The following is a 7,194-nucleotide window of genomic DNA, read 5'->3' on the forward strand; positions in this document are numbered from 1 at the left end:
CCCCGTTCGATTACTATTGGTTTTGTTCGATGCAAAACGCGGTGGGTCCATAATTGGTCATAGATCCCATATAATGCCCACTTCCGAAAAAAATCACTTACGAAAATAAATTATTGAAATTTTAAAATAAAAATATTGTTGATCATTTACCAACTATACTCCATATATGAAAGGGTTAATATATTCCTAGAAATTTTAAATTACAACATCGTAAATAAGCTACCCAAAGAAGAGTTTGGAATTAAATATTAGAAAGTACCAAATTTTTAACAAAAACTAAATTTTCTCAAAATGCGTCAATTTCAATTCGGTCTACACACTAACTATTAATAGGTAAAGCTGTTAGAATTTCCATTTTTATACCCTTCACCTTCGTGAGAAGGGAATATATAAGTTTGTCATTCCGTTTGTAATTTCTACATTTTTCATTTCCGACCCTATAAATTATATATGTTCTGGATCCTTATAGATAGCGGAGTCGATTAAGACATGTCCGTCTGTCTGTCTGTCCGTCTGCCTGTTGAAATCAATTTTCTGAAGACCCCAGATATCTTCGGGATCCAAATCTTCAATAATTCTGTCATACATGCTTTCGAGAAGTTTGCTATTTAAAATCAGCAAAATCGGTCCATAAATAACGGAGATATGAGCGGGACAACCTCGATTTTTTAACTATTTTTGATCTATATCTGGATTACTAAGTCATTAATTTAGACAATATGGATATCTAATGATAGATATTTCAAAGTCCATTGCAACGATGTAGATAAGGCTATAGTAAGTTGGACCTACAATAGGTCAAAATCGGGAAAAATATTTTCATCAACAAATTTTTTTTGTCATACATTTTTTGTCCAAAAACAGAAAATTTTAAAAAATAAAAAATTTTTTTTTTTATTTTTTAAAATTTGGAAAAAACTTTTTTTAAAAAAAATTAAAAAAAAATTTTGAAAAACAATTAAAAAAAAATTAAATTTTGTTTACCTAAAAATATTTATTTTAAAGTATAATTTGGTGAAGGTTATATAAGATTGGGCACAGCCGAATATAGCTCTATACTTGTTATTTCTCATTTTGTCGAAATTTCGTAACAGAAAAAAATTATGAAAATGTAAAATTTGGGATTTTAGATATTAATGATATACTTTATGTATATCAAATTGTAGAGGTTATCGAAGTTAGAAAATGTTATACATTTTATATTTCAATATTTATGGGTAAATGAGAATAAATAATATTTTAACCCTTTCGGTATGGCTTTCGAATAACAATTCTGTAGGTAATTTTTCTATCAAATTAGTTAAACGTTTTCACAAAACGTTCCTTGCGAATATATATTGGTGTACTCAGGATGACAATTATTTTGCTAAGTTTTTGTCATACATTTTTTTTCAAAAAAAGAAAATTTTAAAAAATAAAAAAAAAATTTTTAAAAATTTGGAAAAAACTTTTTTTAAAAAAAATTAAAAAACAATTTCCAAAAAGAAAAATTTGAAAAACAATTAAAAAAAAATTAAATTTTGTTTACTTAAAAATATTTAAAAAAATGTATTTTAAAGTATAATTTGGTGAAGGTTATATAAGATTCGGCACAGCCGAATATAGCTCTCTTACTTGTCATTTCTCATTTTGTCGAAATTTCATAGAAAAAAATTATGAAAATGTAAAATTTGGGATTTTAGATATTAATGATATACTTTATGTATATCAAATTGTAGAGGTTATCGAAGTTAGAAAATGTTATACATTTTATATTTCAATATTTATGGGTAAATGAGAATGAATAATATTTTAACCCTTTCGGTATGGCTTTCGAATAACAATTCTGTATGTTAATTTTTCTATCAAATTAGTTAAACGTTTTCACAAAATGTTCCTTGCGAATATATATTGGTGTACTCAGGATGGCAATTATTTTGCTAAGTTAGATTTTTAGATGATGGGAGTTTCGAAAAATTTAAAAGTGCTAAATAAGGGCCACCCTAGTGTATTCATGTTGTATAATTTTTTCATATTTTTATTTATTTTGTTGTAAGTAACAAAAACTACAAAACTCCTACAGTATTTTTTTTTTTTGTAAATTTGTATGAGCGTGTTTGAGTAGATTTTATTAATATGTGGGCAAGATGAAAAGTTCTTTAAAATATTAGTAAACATATTTCGAATATATTATTATTGCAGTAGGAGATCGGTCTAATGCCGCTGCAGCAGAAAAAAGTTTACTTGTACATATTATTTAATAACATTATGTTCTCTGCAATTATTTATATGTTTACGGCAACCATAATATATTAAAATTACCATTCACAGCATCTTAACAATCACATACATGATTGTAGTATATATGTATATTATTATGGCAATCATGTTCATGATTAATCGTTATATCATAATATGAAGTTCTCAGATTATGTGACTATAATCCGAGAACAACATTATATCGTTATAATCCTCAATGATTAAAAAAAACCAGTACTTAATTACTACAATCATATATATGATTGTTACAATCAGGTGGATGGTAACTTTGACATATTATGGTTGTCGCAATAACATATACATTTACAGAGACCATAACATTGTTATAAAATTTGTAAAAATGTTGAATGTTCTTTGTCATACAAAACTACATATTAGTGTGTTTAACAACTTCTAATATGCATCGAATTTCCATTTCACCTTCGTATGCATTTCGTTATCTATGAGATTGTTTATTTTTATAAGTGTCTATTGCAACAATAACGAAACAAAACAGAGAGAAAAAAACTAAATAAAGAGGAAAGCACTCAAGCTGTTTTAGTATTTGATTTCTTTTTTCTCTCTAATTCTCTCTTTCTCTTGTTATATGTGTAATGTTTTATATACATTTTTTTTTTGTCTATGTATCTTTCTCTATCCGCTTAACCCGGTTGGTATTTTTTTAATTAAATTCCATTCGGTAAAATGTTCATGATGATGGTGATGATGATGTGCTGTAGACATAACAACCAACAAAAACAAATAGAAGAGCAAAAAAAAAACAACGCAAACAAAAAATAATAAAATAAAATTAACAAACAACATGCAACTAGAATTTTCAAAAGGATCAAGTTTCTTTTTAAAACAATAACGGACATGGTAAATAAAATAACAGAAATAAAAGCAGTAAAAAATAAATATGAATGAATAAATGAAATTTGTTTATTTGTAATGTTAGTCTGTTTGTTGTTCTGTGTGTATTCTAACTGAAATTCTTTTTTAACTTGATATAAAGTGTCAAGGTTAGAATCTCGTAAAATGAAATATCAGTTTTTATTTCCAAGAAGTAATTGGAAACAGTAAAAGAACAGAAATTCAGAACAAAAAAAAAAATGGAAAGTAATTTTAATTAATAGTGTGCTATTTTTGTTAAATTTGCTAAATAAAAGTTTTACGTTGAGTATGCTTAATATAGAATATAAATGTATATAAAGTATATCAAGTATACGCAACCGGTAGCAGTTAAATGAGTTTAAGGTTTTAAAGCAGTGATGGGCAAACATATGTACATACTAACATAATTGCGTTTAAGTGTGAAACAGCAGAAAACTCAGTGTATTTTAAATTATCTCCAACGCCCGTGCATAATCATGTTAAACTTTCAAAACTTTTAAAGATCTTGAGGAACATTTATTAAAAAATTTTAATGACAAGAACGTAATTTAACGATAATAACTCGTATATGCAGATACTTGTGTATGAACAATTTACAGATTTCAAGTGAAGAATTAAAAATTTACAAAAGAGCTAACACCAAACATCAATTAAAAATAACACTTTCTTTTGTAGTTTTTCACGTTCTCCTTAATAGCTAGAAATTATTAATGTTAAAATATTTTGAAAATTATGTGTAACAAAAATAATGTAAATAAAATCATAATTGTTTCTTCTGGCACGAACTTAACACATTTATCTTGATCAAAATATAATTAGAGTTATGGCAAATTTAAGTCCTGTGAGTTTTTTAAAGCGAAAATAGTTAATGTACAAAAGTAAATTTTCTACACTTACTCATCCTGTGTTAATTGAACAAGATGAATATAATTTTTATGTATTAAAACTTTCCTACATACAATGCAGAAAATTGTACAGGAAATATGTTTTGAGAAAAGAAATGTGAAAGAAGTAAAACGATAAGCCTGGGGGATTATAGAGCTAATGGAAACGCACGTTTAAGATATCGTAATAAAAAAAAATTATTGGGACGGAACAGAAATTTCCGACAAGGCTTCGGACCTTACCAGTTCCAAATATTTTAAAACTTGATACACCGATTTTTTATGGTTAATGAAAATTTGAGGTTGTTGAAAATGTTTATATTATTTTTACGTTGTCTTTTATAGAGATTCAAAGTTAAAATTTTATATATGATTGGTGTATAATCGCTAAATTTCAATTGTACATATATAACTTTATAACTGCTTATCCGAATTTGACAACATTAATCGTAGTAATATCTATGTTTCTTAGTTTCAATATATTTTCCTAAAAATATTTTTCTTTTGAACAAAAAATATTGAACCAAAAAATTGTCCTTTAACCCTGCTGTTAGGTTTGGACCATTTTGGTCAAATTTTTTTTTATTTTTTATATAAATTTGCAATGGCTTATCGTATCAACAAATAATTAAAACATTTCAAATAAATCCAATATGGACTTTTTAAAAAAAATAGCAAAAGGATCTAAAGGTTCATCGTCACACTGTTTCAAAACGCAATAAACAGTATAAGGAAGATTAGAACATTGAAAGAAACCTGAATCAGGAAGAAAAAATGATAAAATTGATATCGGTAAGACAAAAAAAGTCGAACAGCTCTTTCGAAGAGCACCGGACACTTCTATCAGAAAAGCAGCTCGAAAATTTAAATGCTCTGATTCTATAGTGCGCACTATAGGGCTGCATAAGCATATTAATATGCTACTCAAGACATTCACCAGCACTGCAGTTACTTCAGATCGTTTGGTATTTATTTATAAAACGAATGAGTGTGAATTAGGCACAATAACAACCAACATCAGAACAGAGTACATAATGAGAGACAGTATATGATAACAGGTCACAATGAAGCGGTGTACACCGAGCTTTTTTATTCGTGTGTATAGGAATTTCTAAATTCTAGAAATAAGATTTTATTATTTTACAAAATAAAAAATAACGTAAAAACTGTACCACTTCTAGGGTTTGGGGTCCGGGAATTCCCGGGAAATTTAAATTGTTTTCCCGGGAAAAACGGGAAATTTAAAATGAATTAAAAATACTTTAATATATTTAAATATGACATCTCTGCTTGTTCCAAATATTAGTGGAGGTTTTAAACACCATTAAGGATTCAGTAGAAGCATTAAGCCGAAATGAAACCATTTTTCTGATATGTGATGCTATAATGAACACACTTTATGAACAGCAGTTATCTAAAAATTCTATGATTTCTCAAAAAACGGTTCACTCAATTAAATTAAACCTAAAAACTTCAACATTATAAGATAAATTATAATATAAAAACACAATGTTAAAAATTTATGGACAGCAAATGTATGAACATCTATTTGACCACAATGTTCCCTCATCTGTTCAAAGCGTTGATGATGAGGTTTCCGAAATACAAATGGAGCAAAATTTGAAAAACCAATTAGAATACTCAATCAATATTGAAAAGGAAAGCCCTAAACATTTAAAATCGAATTTATTTGAAGCAAGTAACAATCGGAGAATATATTTTGATTGTCTTTATAATGCTTTAATAACGATAAAGCCAACACATGTTTAAAGCGAAAGGGTTTTCTTGTCGAATGACTTATTGAATGCATTAGTAATTTTGACAAATCAATTTTTTAAAAAAAATAGTTCTATGACGGACATATAACATTATTTTTATGATATAATATCGGTATTCACAATGTAGAGTACTTTCTATAGCAAAGTAGCAAAAGAGTTTTAGCAGAAAACAAAATACATTAGAACTACTTTTACTCTTTTTAAACTATATGAGGTAATTTTGAATTTCATATTTTTGTTTTGAAAGGAATTTAATTTTATTTTAAAATATATGTATATATTTTATATAAAAAAAATATAACAGAAAAATCAAAAGAAAGAATATAAAAAGTGCATTAAAAATCCCATTAACATATTAATCGACATCGAATTATAAAGATACGTTCACAATTTATAAAATTTTGTGCCACTTAATTGCTCTTTTATCATGAAAACTGCTAATATTTAATTTTATAGTAACAAGTGATCTCCAAATATTTTAACAAACTTATTTTGGTTTTATGTGGGTACAATTGAATTGTAATGTATTGTTTTTCTTTTTTTTTAATAAAATGACACAATTTTATAAAATAATTTTCTTCTTTACTTATTTTTCTAGTTAAAAAAGAATCCCGGGAAATGAAATTTTTCATTCCAGTTTCCCGGGAAATTAAATTATCCGGGAAACCCCAAACCCTAACCACTTCCAAAAACCAGCGAAAAAGCGCACGATAGGTCGCACACATTCACACAGCAAACTCACTTTCGTTATATTTTTGCTGCGCACACTACTCATTCACTTTTCAATGTGTATATGACAGAGTACAAGCGTAGGAATTTTAAAGCAGTGTCGAGTGAATTCTAGACGACAAAATGAATGTGCTTGTGCAGCCAAAGCCAATGCTGGGTTGAAGTCGTAAAAAGTTCTAGATCGCAATGCGTTAAAGAACTTAGAACCAAAAGAACGAGCGAAAAATTCGAAGCCAAATTTTATAAAAAAAAAAATATGTTGTGTGATGGTGGTGAAACTTATGTACGGGCAGACGGGTCAATATTTTTATATGGCTGATGGACAAGGTAATGTTCAGGAACAATACCGGATAAAAAAAAACAAACAAAATTCCTCAATAAGTTTCTCGTACGGCAATTCATTTGCAGTTGCTACAAAAGAAGCCAATCAATTGTAACATGCGACATTCTTAAGACAGCACAGAGAGCCTTCATATTTCTGGCACCATATCGGCATTATTCCACTACACGCAGAGAAAAAACATGGTTGTGGTAACCATAAACTAAGAGCAACATATTATGATAAGATTTTTGCTTTTAGTCCAAAACATATTATGATCATTATTAGTATCATAAAATATCATAATATGTTCTGAAATAATCAAATTATGATAAAAATCAATCATAATATG

The sequence above is a fragment of the Calliphora vicina genome, chromosome 3, assembly GCF_958450345.1.
Source record: "Calliphora vicina chromosome 3, idCalVici1.1, whole genome shotgun sequence".
In the NCBI taxonomy this organism is placed as follows: Eukaryota; Metazoa; Arthropoda; class Insecta; order Diptera; family Calliphoridae; genus Calliphora; species Calliphora vicina.